Genomic DNA, 16,868 nt, shown 5'->3' on the forward strand with positions numbered 1-16,868 from the left:
ATTCCACTGGATCTTGTGGATAATAATTTAATAATCTTTATTATTGTCACAAGTAGGCTTACATTAACACTGCAATTAAGTTACTGTGAAAAGCCCCTAGTCGCCACACTCCGGTGCCTTTTCGGGTACACAGAGGGAGAATTCAGATGTCCAATTCACCCAAGTCTTTCGGGACTTGTGGGAGGAAACCGGAGCACCGGGAGGAAACCCACGCAGACACAGGGAAAATGTGCAGACTCCACACAGGCCGTGACCCAAGCCGGGAATCGAACCTGTGACCCTGAAGCTGCGAAGCAACAGCGCTAAGCACTGTGCTACCATGCCGATAGAAATATATTGCACGCTTCACAGAAATTGCTGGCCAACATCTGTTTGCTATCATCACGACAAAAATACTGACAGTCTAATCATGTTCACTTTATTGTCTACGAGACCTTATATCCAGGTAACCAAAGCTAGTACATTTCAAATAAAAAGTAATTAATTGGATGCGAAGTAATCTGGGACACCCTGAGAGGCATAATTGGGCATTTTTAAAATTTGTTAATGGATGTGGGCATCACTGGCAATTCCAGCATTTATTGCCCATCCCTAATAGCCCTTGAAAATGTGGTGGCGAGCCACCTTCTTGAATAGTGCAGCCCATATGTGAAGATATTCCTACAGGCAGTTAGGAAGGGATTCCAGGACTTTTAGACACAGCTACAATGCAGGAACAGCGATTTATTGACAAATCAGGTTACTGTGTGGGAGGAGAAATTACAGGTTGTGGTGTTCTCTGAGCACCTGCTGCCCTTGTTCTTCTAGGTGGTAGAGATTTTAGGAATGGAAAGTCCTGTCAAAATACGGTATCTTTTCTTTTTTTTAAAAAAACTACCCAACTATCCAGCCTCCAAGGAGTGCTGCAAAGTCGAAATTTAGCAAAACAAACACAAATAAGAATAAAAGTAGGGTATTTAACAAGCACCAACTTTATTTCTCAGGCACCCGAGCGCTGTGTAGTCAGTGGAACACTCGTGAGCATCAGGGGGTTGGTTAGAAGCAAGAGGAAACTGGGGGAAAGAAAAGTATGGTTTTAAGATGCTTAATCAGAGCAAAGTTTGTGGGGCAAACAGCCAAGAAAATCAAGAACAGATTTAGCCCAACATGTTTATTAGCAAGCTAGGACCAGTCATAAGCTAGCAGACAACGAAAGTCAAAAATTAACGCCATTCACATCAGTGACTGCAGCACAAATATTAAAAACAGAAACATCACGCACACAAATATTGAAATTATTTTGAACGAAGTTGAGAAATTCAAAGGCAAATTACAAAGATGTCGAAGTTACCACAGATAGGAAGGTTTTGAAGTTTATGCAGGCTGAGCAATGGAAAAAGGAAGCACCACAGTGCCATCTACTGGCAGAAGGTCTACAACTACATTGTAAAGAAAACACTAAATAAAATTCCAATCTTAAATGCGCATAATCATAGAATCTCTATAGTGCAGGATGCCATTTGGCCCACTGAGTCTGCACCAATCATTTGTAAGTGTATCCTACCTAGGTCCACTCCCCTTCCCTATCTTCGCAACCCCACCTAACCTACACATCTTTGGAGACCAAGGGGCAATTTAGCATGGCCAATTCAGCAAAGTACGGAGGAAGCCCACACAGACACATGGAGAACGTGAAAACTCCACACAGTCGTCCAAGCCAGAATTGAACCTGGGCCCCTGGCGCTGTGAGGCAGCAGTGCTAACCACTGTGCCACTTTGCTGCCCTAATGTTGACATACATAGACAGTTTCCACCATACACAGATAGATAAAGCATTATATCTAATTGTTATACAGGAAGAAAGATTTGTGGACACCAAGTGCTCGCAATATATCAAGCTATATTTTGTCTATGCAACAGTGAAAACACTTCATGGAGATATTCCAAGCATTTCACAACATGTTGAGAGCTGTGATAAGGTAAAATGCTTTCCTAATAAGATACTTTAGCCAGCAATTTTAAAGCGAATTGTTCATTACCATGATTTTAATCTGTCTGGAAGCACTACAATAGCCAACTGCAAATGTAGCATTCAAGCATCAATGAGAAGCAATTTTCTTGTAGTGGTATATGTAGCCACTTCCACTGAAGGTGTGAGTAAGTTGACCGACACACAACGTGGTTGGCCAAGGACCAACAAAGAGAGTGCACAGGTTCTCAGTCATGACACTAGAGGTCTTGGTGGAGATATCCTAAAACATATGTGATAGGAGATAGGCCAGTTAAGGCTGATCCTCACAGGGAGATGCACCAGGCACTATTGGACAGCAGCCAATTGGGTGGGACACCTCAGGTGCCACATTGTCTGAAAGGGAGAGGGCAATGCTTCACATCTCTTCCATTGTAGAAGTCAGATGAGGACCTTGCAAGGCCAAGCTTCAGAAGATGGCCAATGAGTTTGACCTCGGTGTTAAGATCTTTTACCGTACCGGAACAATACAGAATGTTGATTTTAAGAGGATGGAACAAGAGATGCAGAGAAAAGTGCCAGGCCAAGGTGTGATCTTATTGCCACACCACCATGGGTGAGTGTTGGAAGATGCAGCCAGGTGGTGAGGTTTCATTAAAGGAAAGATCTCACCACACCTCAACCAGGTTGCCATTAAGCCCATGACTTTGATGCAAGCATCCACAATAAGCTCATGGGTGGTGGGGGGGGCTTGTTCACAAGTGAATGGACATTTTGGAGATGGGTGCGTAGAGGGTTGGAGTGAGGGCTGAACTGCTGGCAGAGTCAATAAGATCAACAATGGTGGGGTGGGTTGGATACAGACAACTGGTAACCATATGCCACGTTTATCAGATTGTTTAAAAGACTGAAAATTCCAATTTTGGGATTGTTGAATCAGTAGCATTGCTAGATTGTGCTAAGTTGCAGATACCATTACAGTGGAAGGTTTAAAGAATGAGGATGAAAATACCATTAGTAGATCTGGCTTTTACAGCAAAAGATAGAATATAGAATTATAACAGCAACAACTGGCAAATGAATCCCAGTAATGTTCAAGGACCAGTTAATAGGTGCTTCAGCTGCGTCATCTACTATTCTTGATATGTTAATGTACGAGTAGACTTCTCTGAAGACCCTGGGGTTGACTGTGCCTCCTATAGATTGCCCTCCAGAAGCTGCTTGTGCTGCTCTGACTGACCTCATCGCCTCCAGGTCAAGGCAGTTCCAACCTGGCAAGATTCATATGGTCAAGCACACCCTTTTTCATGGCGACTCCTATAAGGCCTGCAATATTACAGTAGCACAGCACGCATTCTCTTTCAGTGAAGTCCTCAGATAATTTCTGGGGAAATTGTTGGAGTAATGGTAAAGTCTTGACCGCATCCTAGAAAGTCTCAAATGTCTTTTGACTTTTGCAAACCTCGTGCAATCAGTTGATTTCCAACAACCAACTTAATTACCAAACTGTACCTTAGCAATACTTGAAGTTCCAAGTGTGTACTTTACCTACTCCTTTACCAGGATGGTATCTTGTGCTAAATGAGGGTTAAACTTGCATTGCAGCTCAAGATCCATCTTGACCTGCATGGAAGCTCTTTAATGCCTGAAGTATGCAAAAATAAACACCCCTTTTATCTGAATATGCACTATATAGGTTGTGTAGATCTGTACCTGACAAGAGCAAAGCACGTAGTCAACAACTTCAGAATATCATTTCAAAATTTTAAACCATCATAATGTCTGCATAAATGATTTCAAACTCTTATTCATGCCAACTTTTGATTCCATATCAGAATCAACATTTTTTAAATTTGCAATGTATCAACTTTCTTTTAAATAAAAATCTTATTTGTTCTAGCATAAACACAAACCATGAAAAGTGTGTGAAAATAGAAACCCTAATAAGCAATTTAAATCAACTATCAAAATCATGTGTAAGGAGGGCGTAATGGCAAATTTTGTGGCAACTATGGCCAGTCTATACAATTTATCTAGTGAATGTTCGGATATAGGGGGCGTTAATTCTTGCATACTTCAGGCATTAAAGAACCTCCAAGCAAGTCAAGATGGGATCTTGAGCTGCAATGCAAGTTTAATCCTTATTTAGCCCATCTGTCTATGAAAACAGATTAACTGAATTACTAGCAACCAACCATAAGTCACATGTTGATTTCTTACTTTAACAGTCAAGCTTTTGGGCCTCATTATTTCAAGCTATTGGGTGAATAGGTGTCAGATTACTGTAATAACTAGACTAGTGTCAAAACTTTGAAGGTTTATCCCGCTTTGATCTTCTGCATCTCATATGTAAAATATATGTTATTATGTTTGTTATTATATCTCATTCTAGAATGAAAATTATTTGCACATTAGTATCAAAACATTGTAATATTTCAGAAATAAAACTCAAGTCATCCTTAAAAATATGGACAATCTTTGATATCAAATTTTATTTACTGTTCAATTTTAAGCAGAACAATTTCAACCGAAAATGCTCAAAACACTCAGTAAATCAGGCAGTATCTATGGAATGAACAGAGGGTTTTAGCTCCACAGTCCTTCACCTCAGGATTTCTTGCATTTCTGTCTTAATTTCAGATTTCCACCATCTGCAGTGTTGAAAATCAAAAATAAGAACAAGAAAATGCTGGAAATGCTCAGCAGGCAAGGCAGCAACGGTGGAAATAAACAGAATTAATGTTTCAGGTTCAGATAATGGACAGGGTGGCAGGCTGCTGAGGTGGCAGGTAGGTAGGTTAGGCACATCGAGTTGGTGGGGGTTATTTGGTATTTGGCTTGGTAGGTCAGGTCAGGAGGAGAGGTGGTGGGGTAGTCAAAGGGTCAGTTGGAAAGTTACCCGGGGTTAGAGTACGATTTTTCTAACATTTCCTGGGTAATTATTCAGGCAAGTCCCATGGAACTGTTCAAAGTCTCTAAATCAAAATAGTCAGTTTGCAGGGGCCGGGGAAGAAGTGGAATGGTCCACTGGAATCAGCACGTCGGGACTGCCGCAGAAATGTATAACTATTTTGTCTAGCTAAATAGTAAAAAGTGGAATTAAGGGCTATTTTCTCTTGAACAGGTGTTTTTAGGGTGGCATATCAATACATGCCCCAACTCCTCCTCACCTGGGTGCAGTTCTATTTCTGAGACTATATTGTGCTGTTTAAAACAGTGAAATCTTGAAACAAAGTGTGTCATCAAAATCATGCGCTTTAAGTTTTATATCTGAATGTGAAAAGCACAAGCTAATGGCCTCTCGTTAATCATCATGTTAATGTTAATCCCAACAGTTTTGTGATTTAAAGCAGTGTTACTTCTCTTCATTACAGACCCAAATACATGATCCTCATTGACCATATATTGCATTAAGTCAGCTTTTTGACCCTCTAACAGACACATTTATTTTTCCTTTGTACTTTGACTCATTATGATCAAAGCACAGGAAGTATCACCATGTAACAAGAACATACATTCAATAGTCCTTTAACCTAATGAATGAACTGTCCCAAGACATTACACTGGAGTGGGACACAAAGCCACATTAGTAAATATTGGATAAGATAAAATGTTGGTCAAAGAAATAGGTTTTAAGGAGTGGCTTAACAGATGAAAACGAGGGAGGGGCACAGAATTTCAGACCTTAAGTGCCCAGGCAACTGAATGCACATCTGTCAATGGTGGAGTAATTATAATTGGGAATTATTATGACCCCCAACAGTGGCTAGGATACTGGTCCTAAACCCCAATATTTTAGTTTATTAAGACTATGCTGAAAGAATACTTCACTCCAGGATTGGAAAGAATACTTCACTCCAGGAGTAATTGCACGAATAAATAGGGATTTGGTATTAAAACTTTATTAACACGGTAAACTCACACCTGAAAATAGTTCACAATTACCCCCTCAATAATACTACTAAATGCAGTAAATACAATACCCTTAATTATTAGCTCTAATTAAACAACAAGAAAGGAAAAACATACCATTCTCAATCCATTTTACATCTCAATGGTAGAGCGATTATACATGCTTTCCAGAACAGATTTGGCTCCTGTTAGAACCCCTGCAGACTCTGGCTGGATGTTGTCTAAAAGCTATTTCAACTGGTTTGCTTCAGCTTCTCACTTGTGCTCAGAAAAGTGTGCACTGCCTCAAATACTATTAATCTTTTTTTTTTTTAAACTATCCTGAGAGCAAAAGACCTTACTTGTTGGTCTAGGTATTTGCCAGATTAGAACACAACTCCCCAGGCTGAAAACACACCAACCCACACCCTTGCCTCTCAGGCTAAAAACACACAACTCTACCCCCCTCCAGGCTGAAAACACACCAACTCTATCGCGCCCCCCACCCCCCCCAGGTAGAAAACACACCAACTCTTCCCCTCCCCGCTCCAGGCTGAAAATACACAAACTCCCCCCCCATCCCTTCCAGGCTGCAAATACACCAATTCCCTGCCCCCTTCCAGGCTGAAAACACACCAACCCCCAGGCTGAAAACATATCACCCCTCCAGAGGCATCCATCCCCCATGTCAAACAGTGCATTAGCCCAGGCTCTTAGGATGAGCCAATTTAACCTCTGGCTCCTAAAACTTTATGGTGTTGCAAAACAAGATTCTTTTAAAATCTTGACTACTGCAGTCAAACACACTAACCAAGGCTTTTAACCCTCAAATTGCCAAATGCTTATCATCCAATATATCTAAAATCCTGTATTGATCACAGAATGCACAAGAGGCTAGAATTAGAAGAGTGTACATATCGCAGAGGGTTGGGGTTGGAAAAGATTGCAGAGATGGGAGTGGCTAGCCAAGAATGAATTTGAGAACAAGGTTGAGAAGGTTAAAATCAAGGCGCTGCTTGGCCAGGGACCAATGAGGTTAGTGATCATAGGATGATGGGGTATTGGAACATGCTGCAAGTTAAGACATGGACAACAGAAGTTTACAGAGGGAGCATGTGGGAGAACCAATGGCGCATTAGAATAGTCAAGTCTAGAGGTAACTAAGCCATGAATGAGAGCTTCAGCAGCAGATGAGGCAGAGCAGGGTCAGGCAATCTTATGGGAATGGAAATAAGCAGTTTTAGTAATGGCACAAATATGAGGGTGGGAACTCATCTTGGGGTCAAATGTGACATCAAAGTTGCAAATAGACTGGCTTAAGTTCTGTTGCCAGGCAGTGGGCTGGTGCCGTTAACTAGGGAATAAAGTTTGGAGGGAGGACTGAAAACAATTACTTTAGTCTTCCCAATACAAAAAACAGAACAAAAACTGATAATTTAAAATTACGCTCAAGTCTAGATATGCATTTTCATCCACACTGTTCTAAATTGGTGAAAACACAAATAGCAACAGTGAAGCCTCTTGCGCGTTCCCATCCATTTCCCTATATCCCTCTCTGCTGGGAAGGCATTGTTCTGCCCTACAAAAACGAAGGAAACAAGTGTGCAGTAACTAGTACAATGAAGGGGTGGTAGTAGTCCGAGAGACACTGGCAGAAACTCTAACCTTCTAAAGGGAGAAGCTCTACACCGGGTCTCTTCTCCTCCCCTCTCAGATTTGATCCAATTCTTACTTTTAGGCTTCACCCATATCTAGTGGATTAATAAAAACACAATCTGTTTAAGATTCTTCCCTTTTAATGACCTCCTCTTCTGGACTGAAAATGCAGTGAGCTTCCATTGCACCAGAAGCCCACAAAGTTTCTGTAATTAGCCCCAACCCAAGAGGAGGACACTGAATAGAGTCCCTCCCAGACCCGCTTCAGGTCAGTGGAGGTAAATTCAGACCAAGTCAACAAAACTTATCACGTGAGGTTTGGGAGGTATCAAACAAAAGCTTGTACCCATCTTTACTCAACTCCCAGCTCGTATTAAGCTCCACCCAGCTTAATATCACATCATGCCTCACAGTATGGGTCAGGTTGAAAAGCAAAGAAATTATTTTGATAGAGAAGGAAAGAAATTAAAAAATGAAATGAAAATCGTTTATTGTCACAAGTAGGCTTCAAATGAAGTTACTGTGAAAAGCCCCCAGTCGCCACATTCCGGCGCCTGTTCGGGGAGGCTGGTACGGGAATTGAACCATGCTGCTGGCCTGCCTTGGTCTGCTTTCAAAGCCAGCGATTTAGCCCTGTGCCCCATAAGGAGGAAGTATTAGTCGTTGTAACTCAGGGAGAAATGGAGATGAGATAAATCCAGACAATTCTGAATTTGACATTCCTCAAATTATATTGGACAAATGAGGAAACATTCACAAACTGGGATAATTAATTGAGTTACCTTCGAGTGGAAAATCAAAATGACCAGAAAGGGCCATTAGTCACATAGAGCCGAGGGGGAGGGAAAGACGGGGAATAACGTGGGACGTACAAAATTAATTAAGCAAGATGTAGCTATCAGGAATGCTGTCCCATGCAAGCCCTATCCACTAACAACAGCACAGGTACAAATGGTGATGGCTGAAGTACGTAAACGCAAAACAGAATACCTTGACAGAATTAATGAAGGACGACAGGCTAAGAAGCCCCAGCATGGGAACTTCATCCAGCAGGAAGAATCCTGACATGGAAAAGAAAGATAGTGTGGAAAGGCAGATTCGGAAGAAAGCAGAGATCCCGAGACCAAAGAGGGGAGCAACCCCAACAAGGGAGAGAGCCACTCACAAGGCAGCAGATGGTAATGAAAGAAACTGCAGGAACTCGTGGAGTTCCAAAAGGGTCAAATTCCTATTACAATGGTGACACAGGAAGTGACGACAATCAGATCTGGTCAGGAGGAACAGATGAAGGACTGAAGCTGATTTGCCATTTCACAGAGAGCATCATCCATGGTGGAATACAAAATCTGGAGGCTGAAGTGCTGGTACAAATGTAGTCAGAATAGTCAGTAAACTTTTCAACATGCAATGACTGGTATTTGACACTGTCCAAATGCACCAGCTGTTACCAATTATTTTCAGCTATCCTCAACAGGCAGCAAAAGCAGGACACTAAAACATTGATAAATATACCAAACTGAAGAATGCTGCAAAAACAATCAACAACAACAATCTGTCTTACGATCAAGTGAAAACAAAACACTGCTGGTAAAGCCAGACAACTGCATATAACTTGGGCAGCACTGTAGCACAAGTGGATAGCACTGTGGCTTCACAGCGCCAGGGTCCCAGGTTCGATTCCCAGCTGGGTCACTGTCTGTGCGGAGTCTGCACGTTCTCCCCGTGTCTGCGTGGGTTTCCTCCGGGTGCTCCGGTTTCCTCCCAGTCCAAAGACGTGCAGGTTAGGTGGATTGACCATGCTAAATTGCCCTTAGTGTCCAAAAAGGTTAGGAGGGGTTATTGGGTTACGGAGATAGGATGGAAGTGAGGGCTTAAATGGGTCGGTGCAGACTCGATGGGCCGAATGGCCCCCTTCTGCACAGCATGTTCTATGTGAATCTATGTGAAGTATTGATGAAGTTTTGTTATGTAAAAGTATGGAGACCATGTTTCAGCCTGATAATACCAGGACTACTTGGACAGAACTAATGCAAAGGTTTTCAAAAGAAAAGGTGATTGCTGATGCCCAATGACATGGGAAAAGACTACAACAGACTATATTCATGTCATAGAACATAGAAAAATACGGCACAGAACAGGCCCTTCGGCCCACGATATTGTGCCGAACCTTCATCCTAGATTAATCATAGATTATCATTGAATTTACAGTGCAGAAGGAGGCCATTTGGCCCATTGTGTCTGCACCGGCTCTTGGAAAGAGCACCCTACCCAAAGTCAACACCTCCACCCAACACTAAGGGCAATTTTGGACACTAAGGGCAATTTATCATGGCCAATCCACCTAACCGGCACATCTTTGGACTGTGGGAGGAAACCGGAGCACCCGGAGGAAACCCACGCAGACACGGGGAGGATGTGCAGACTCCGCACAGACAGTGACCCAAGCCGGAATCGAACCTGGGACCCTGGAGCTGTGAAGCAATTGTGCTATCCACAATGCTACCGTGCTGCCCTTAAGAACAAATAAATCTACACTATATCATTTTACCGTAATCCATGTACCTATCCAATAGCTGCTTGAAGGTCCCTAATGTTTCCGACTCAACTACTTCCACAGGCAGTGCATTCCATGCCCCCACTACTCTCTGGGTAAAGAACCTACCTCTGACATCCCCCCCTATATCTTCCACCATTCACCTTAAATTTATGTCCCCTTGTAATGGTTTGTTCCACCCGGGGAAAAAGTCTCTGACTGTCTACTCTATATATACCCCTGATCATCTTATAAACCTCTATCAAGTCGCCCCTCATCCTTCTCCGTTCTAATGAGAAAAGGCTTAGCACCCTCAACCTTTCCTCATAAGACCAACTCTCCATTCCAGGCAATATTCTGGTATATCTCCTTTGCACCTTTTCCAAAGCTTCCACATCCTTCCTAAAATGAGGTGACCAAAGTTTTGTACAGCTGCATCATCACCTCACGGCTCTTAAATTCAATCCCTCTGTTAATGAACGCTAGAACACCATAGGCCTTCTTCACAGCTCTATCCACTTGAGTGGCAACTTTCAAAGATGTATGAACATAGACCCCAAGATCTCTCTGCTCCTCCACATTGCCAAGAACTCTACCGTTAACCCTGTATTCCGCATTCATATTTGTCCTTCCAAAATGGACAACCTCACACTTTTCAGGGTTAAACTCCATCTGCCACTTCTCAGCCCAGTTCTGCATCCTATCTATGTTTCTTTGCAGCCGACAACAGCCCTCCTCACTATCCACAACTCCACCAATCTTCGTATCATCTGCAAATTTACTGACCCACCCTTCAACTCCCTCATCCAAGTCATTAATGAAAATCACAAACAGCAGAGGACCCAGAACTGATCCCTGCGGTATGCCACTGGTAACTGGGATCCAGGCTGAATATTTGCCTTCCACCACCACTCTCTGACTTCTATCGGTTAGCCAGTTCGTTATCCAACTGGCCAAATTTCCCACGATCCCATGCCTCCTTACTTTCTGCAGAAGCCTACCATGGGGAACCTTATCAAATGCCTTACTAAAATCCATGTACACTACATCCACTGCTTTATCTTCATCCACATGCTTGGTCACCTCCTCAAAGAATTCAATAAGACTTGTAAGGCAAGACCTACCCCTCACAAATCCGTGCTGACTATCCCTAATCAAGCAGTGTCTTTCCAGATGCTCAGAAATCCTATCCTTCCGTATCCTTTCCATGACTTTGCCTACCACCGAAGTAAGACTAACTGGCCTGTAATTCCCAGGGTTATCCCTAGTCCCTTTTTTGAACAGGGGCACGACATTCGCCACTCTCCAATCCCCTGGTACCATCCCTTTTGACAGTGAGGACGAAAAGATCATTGTCAACGGCTCTGCAATTTCATCTCTTGCTTCCCATAGAATCCTTGGATATATCCCGTCAGGCCCGGGGGACTTTTCTATCCTCAAGTTTTTCAAAATGCCCAACACATCTTCCTTCCTAACAAGTATCTCCTCGAGCTTACCAGTCTGTTTCACACTGTCCTCTCCAACAATATCGCCCCTCTCATTTGTAAATACAGAAGAAAAGTACTCGTTCAAGACCTCTCCTATCTCTTCAGACTCAATACACAATCTCCCGCTACTGTCCTTGATCGGACCTACCCTCGCTCTAGCCATTCTCATATTTCTCACATATGTGTAAAAGGCCTTGGGGGTTTTCCTTGATCCTACCCGCCAAAGATTGTTCACGCCCTCACTTAGCACTCCTAATCCCTTTCTTCAGTTCCCTCCTGGCTATCTTGTATCCCTCCAACGCCCTGTCTGAACCTTGTTTCCTCAGCCTTACACAAGTCTCCTTTTTCCTCTTAACAAGACATTCAACCTCTCTTGTCAACCATGGTTCCCTCACTCAACCATCTCTTCCCTGCCTGACAGGGACATACGTATCAAGGACACGTAGTACCTGTTCCTTGAACAAGTTCCACATTTCACTTGTGTCCTTCCCTGACAGCCTATGTTCCCAACTTATGCACTTCAATTCTTGTCTGACAACATCGTATTTACCCTTCCCCCAATTGTAAACCTTGCCCTGTTGCACGCACCTATCCCTCTCCATTACTAAAGTGAAAGTCACAGAATTGTGGTCATTATCTCCAAAATGCTTCCCCACTAACAAATCTATCACTTGCCCTGGTTCATTACCAAGTACGAAATCCAATATTGCCCCTCCTCTGGTCATGACATGTTTGCTTGTTTTTTTAAAAATGAACAAAAATGTTTTGTATAGAATGTAAATTGTCTGTAATCGTAAGAAACATCTAGAACGAAAAAGGTTCAGGAAAGAGCACTCTGCCCACCTTTTGGATACAAAATCGCATTTTAGTGAGAGAGTGAGTGTGAATGCGAGTGAGTGTGAGAGAGAGGGTGTGTGTGTGAGAGAGAGAAATCCTTTTGGGAACAAAGGCAGAAGCAGATGGGCAGCTACGGAGAGAGGTCAGGAAACCTGGAAGTGCAAAACTGTGGCGAGCAGCCAGTCAGGTCATAAGCCTGCTAGCTTAATGATGTAAGCAGCCATGGAACAGGTCATGGAAAATGCCACAGCGAGAGAAGGCTTTGAAAAAGGATTCTGAAAGAGATGTCCTAACAGAAGAATGATTGCTTCTGAAACAAAAGTGCTGCCTTTGCCTGAATGTGTAAACGGAACGTGAGCTGTAATTTTAATGCTCAAGTGCTGCTTCATGGGACCTTGTGTGTTAAAGTTAAGAAACTACATATAATCTGTTAGTGTTAGAACTGTGAAGTTTGAAAGTTTAAATATTTGTTATTTTAATAAAGTTTTGTTTATAAAATAAAAAATATATCACATCATGCATCAAATTTACTGACAGAAAATACTGGATGTCTAGCTTTTTAATAGAGGAATAAAATATTATCTAATAAAAGCCAAATACTGCAGATTCTGGAAATCTGAAATATAAATAGATGCTGGATAAACTCAGTAGGTCTGGGAGCATCTGTGGAGTGAGAAACACACAAGACATATGACCCTTTTACAGAACTGGTTTTGTACAGATCTACAATTCTGTAGAATATGGAATTGAAACATTAACTGTGTTTCTCCCTCCACAAATATCATCCAATGGTGCTCTTAAATAAACATAGGAATGAGAAATAGGCAATTTAGCCTCTAGCCTGCTCTGCTATTCAAACAGATCATGTTCCTGGTCTCAAATCCACCTCCCTACCTGTTCCCCATATCCCTTTAACCAGTTTTTAAAATCAGAAATATATCTATCTCCTTCGCAGCACGGTAGCATAGTGGTTAGCACAAATGCTTCACAGCTCGTGTCCCAGGTTCGATTCCCGGCTTGGGTCACTGTCTGTGCGGAGTCTGCACGTTCTCCCGTGTCTGCGTGGGTTTCCTCCGGGTGCTCCGGTTTCCTCCCACAGTCCAAAGATGTGCAGGCTAGGTGGATTGGCCATGCTAAATTGCCCTTGGGTGGGGTTACTGGGTTATGGGGATAGGGTGGAGGTGTGGACTTGGGTAGGGTGCTCTTTCAAAGAGCCGGTGCAGACTCGATGGGCCGAATGGCCTCCTTCTGCACTGTAAATTCTATGATTCCTTCTTGAAACCATTTAATGACTCAGACTCCACCGCGCTATGGGACAGTGAGTTCCACAAATTCTCCACCCTGTCTGCTGGAAGTAGTTCCTCCTCATCTCAGTTTTGAATCTACTGCCACTCAAGCTATATCTGTGACCTCTCATTCTAGATTGCCCCACAAGGGGAAACATGAAACACAGATTAAGATTTTTTAAAATAGGCTTCTCAGCAGCACTGTCATAATAATCTTTTATGGAATCATAGAAACTTTGTGCACATGTCGGGTTACTGACATTTACACCAAGATCTCCAGAGCATAGTTTTGCTTTACATATTTATTTCAGGTAAAATATTGACTATAAAACAACAACATTTCATATTGACACACTACTGACTTGTCAATACTGGCCATAGCAAAGTGGTGTGCTAAATTTGCTGCGCTCTCAAAAGATGACAACACATTGGGCAGCACAGCTGCCTCACGGCGCTGAGGTCCCAGGTTCGATCCCGTCTCTGGGTCACTGTCCGTGTGCAGTTTGCATATTCTCCCCGTGTTTGCGTGGGTTTCACCCCCACAACCCAAAAATGTGCAGATTAGGTGGATTGGCCACACTAAATTGCCCTTTAATTGGAAAAAATAATTGGGTAATCTAAATTTTTTTTTAAAATGACAACATATTTGCAATAAATGAACCCAATTGTGTGACTATAATAATAGTCTTTATTATTGTCACAAGTAGGCTTATATTAACACTGCAATGAAGTCACTGTGAAAAGCCCCTAGTCGCCACACTCTGACGCCTGTTCGGGTACACTGAGGAAGAATTCAGAATGTCCAATTCACCAAACAAGCATGCCTCTCAGGACATGTGGGAGGAAACCGGAGCATCAGGAGGAAACCCACGCAGAGAATGTGCAGACTCCGCACAGATGGTGACCCAAGCGGAAATCGAACCCTGGACCCTGTGAAGCGACAGCGCTAACCATTGTGCTACCGTGCCGTACCGCAAGAGTCAAGAATAAAGATTACCCTTTAAATCTCAATTTTCGGCCTGAATGAGCTTTGTCACATTTAATTCTTGCAGTATTATATCGCCTCTAATATATACTAGCCGATTATAAACACCACCCTATGCAGGATGGTGCTAAGCATTACAAGCTTTAAGATGCCAGATTCGATTTTTAGTCTTTGCTGAGTTGGCTGATAACGGCCAGGACAGCAGTGTGAGTGCTAGATATGTCTTCAATAACCCAAGCTGGATTTACAAGTCCATTGGCAATTCGTACCCACAAACAATTTCTGAGAAACATACATTGGTACATATACGAATTGAAAAGTGCCATTGGCTGAGCTCTGATATCAAACTGTTAGGATCTAGGTTGACCCAGAAGCAAGAGAAGCAGTGTCCTCTTAATGAAACATATCCATGTCACTTTACTCGTCAATATCATAGAATGCCTACAGTGCAGAAGGAAGCATTCAGCCCATCGTATCTGCCTCGGCCCTTGGATAGCGCATCCTACTGAAGCACACAACTCCATCCCATCGCCATAACCCAGTAACCCTTCTTAATCTTTTGGACACAAAGGAGCAATTTATCATGGCCAATCCACCTAACCTACACATCTTTGGGCATTACACTAAGGTAGCATTCTGATATAACACAACTTACCAATTTAAATGCTTTCCCCTTCCCAAAATGGTTTGAGAATAAAATATTTTAAACATCACTTTGGAAGTTTAATTTCAAAACATTTGTATTTGTGCTACCAAGTAATTTCTTCAAAATGGACTAAAACAACATACAAATTTCTAATCAGGTGCCTTCAACATTTATGCAGAAAACAGGAGGCAAGCTCCAACAAGTAAGTTTTTCAGAAAAAAGGGGCATGGTCCAAATAATTGCAATCTTACGAAAATTATGATTAATCTCAGCAAGTATCTATTCACATGGGTTAAATACGGTTCGCAAGAATGACAATATTCATATAGCCACCGCCAAGTACACATCACATCAAATTACCAAGCAACCTTAAAACTAGCTTATGCCATACCAACTTGTAAACACACAGCACGTGTAAACATTAGACATTCTTCCCATGGTAGGATAGGACGAGCACAGTAAAGCCGTCGTTTGACCTGGCTACACTTTAAATTAAAGGTTAAGCGGATTTCCCCTCCACTGTTAACCCTTTTAAACATCAGCTGCAGAGACAAACAAAATGCTGCCATGTGTTTACATAAAGGTTGGTGGGCGGGTTCGCTGATCCATCCGACATCACGAAAAACAGCCACAAGTTATCGCTTCTTCTCTCTTACTCCAGGATCTGATCAGCGGAGCTGCCAGCGAGGATCCTTTGGCCTTCCAGCGGCGGCCCTGGCCTCACTCACATTATATTGTTTTGAAGCCCTGGTTTCTAACATGGCGACCAACACAAACAAACCCGCCGTGGGCGGGGCGAGAGTTCGGCCGGACCCGCCCACCGGCAGCGCCCATTGGCTAACCCGCTTCTGTATACGGAGGACTTGTCCCCCGGAGCCGTTACCAATTGGCTGACCGAGGGTATCAATCATATGACATCAAAGGAGGCTCCAGTTTCTTTCCTCTTCCCTCATCCTCCATCTCTCTCCCTCTCGGTGACTTTTCAAGCTGCTGGGTTGTGGGGAGAACAATTACCTTGCCATCGCCGCTGCTTCGACAAACAACTTCTCAGATGTCAAGAGTTTCCCCCATACCCACCTCCAGAGGGGTCGAGGGCGTGTTGCCAAGCTGATTTACTGCCGATGGCTCCCCGCTCCGGGAGGCTGTAAGGAGGTGGGGGGGAAGCAGCGAGACGCACGTTTGTTTTGTTGAAGTCTTCCTGACGGGTTCCTGGAAAGCGCGTGACTGCGCTCACCGGGCCGGGGGGGGGGGGGGGGGCACAAACCAGCCAATACCGGCAGCGCCTGCCCGCCAGCCAATCGGGGGCGTGCTTGGGACCTTTCTCCCCTCCCCCCACCCCAGATCCAGCAACAGAAACCAAAATGCTCCAAGGCTCATTTCTCTCTGAGGTTGCTAAGCATGGGGATGCATTGGAAATATTTATTATGCAATGCACCCAAAAAAACGATTTCCTCCCCTATGAATGTAAATAATGCATAGGCACCTCAAACATATGTTCAATCTATGATTATATGAATGTGAAATCATTTTGGTGCACCTCAGCCCTCACAATTCCATGTTTCAATAGAGCAAGCTATCAGTCATCACACGTTTCGCCGA

The 16,868-nt window shown here is 43.1% G+C and overlaps 1 protein-coding gene across 5 annotated transcripts in view; it reads right to left on the reverse strand.

Annotated features, from left to right (window-relative positions):
• Nucleotides 1–16,501, reverse strand: part of crebrf (creb3 regulatory factor) — a 92,667-nt gene extending 76,166 nt beyond the window's left edge. For 3 of the 5 annotated variants that reach the window (XR_011948315.1, XM_072512087.1, XM_072512090.1), the window contains exon 1: nucleotides 16,284–16,475. The gene's annotated coding sequence lies outside the window, so the exon portion shown is untranslated. Of the gene's footprint in view, nucleotides 1–15,846; nucleotides 16,083–16,283 lie in introns of those variants that run through there. The other 2 variants (XM_072512089.1, XM_072512088.1) reach the window with 2 other exon arrangements.
• Between the last annotated feature and the right edge of the window lie 367 nt (nucleotides 16,502–16,868).

Source organism: Scyliorhinus torazame, chromosome 7, assembly GCF_047496885.1.
Source record: "Scyliorhinus torazame isolate Kashiwa2021f chromosome 7, sScyTor2.1, whole genome shotgun sequence".
Lineage (NCBI taxonomy): Eukaryota > Metazoa > Chordata > Chondrichthyes > Carcharhiniformes > Scyliorhinidae > Scyliorhinus > Scyliorhinus torazame.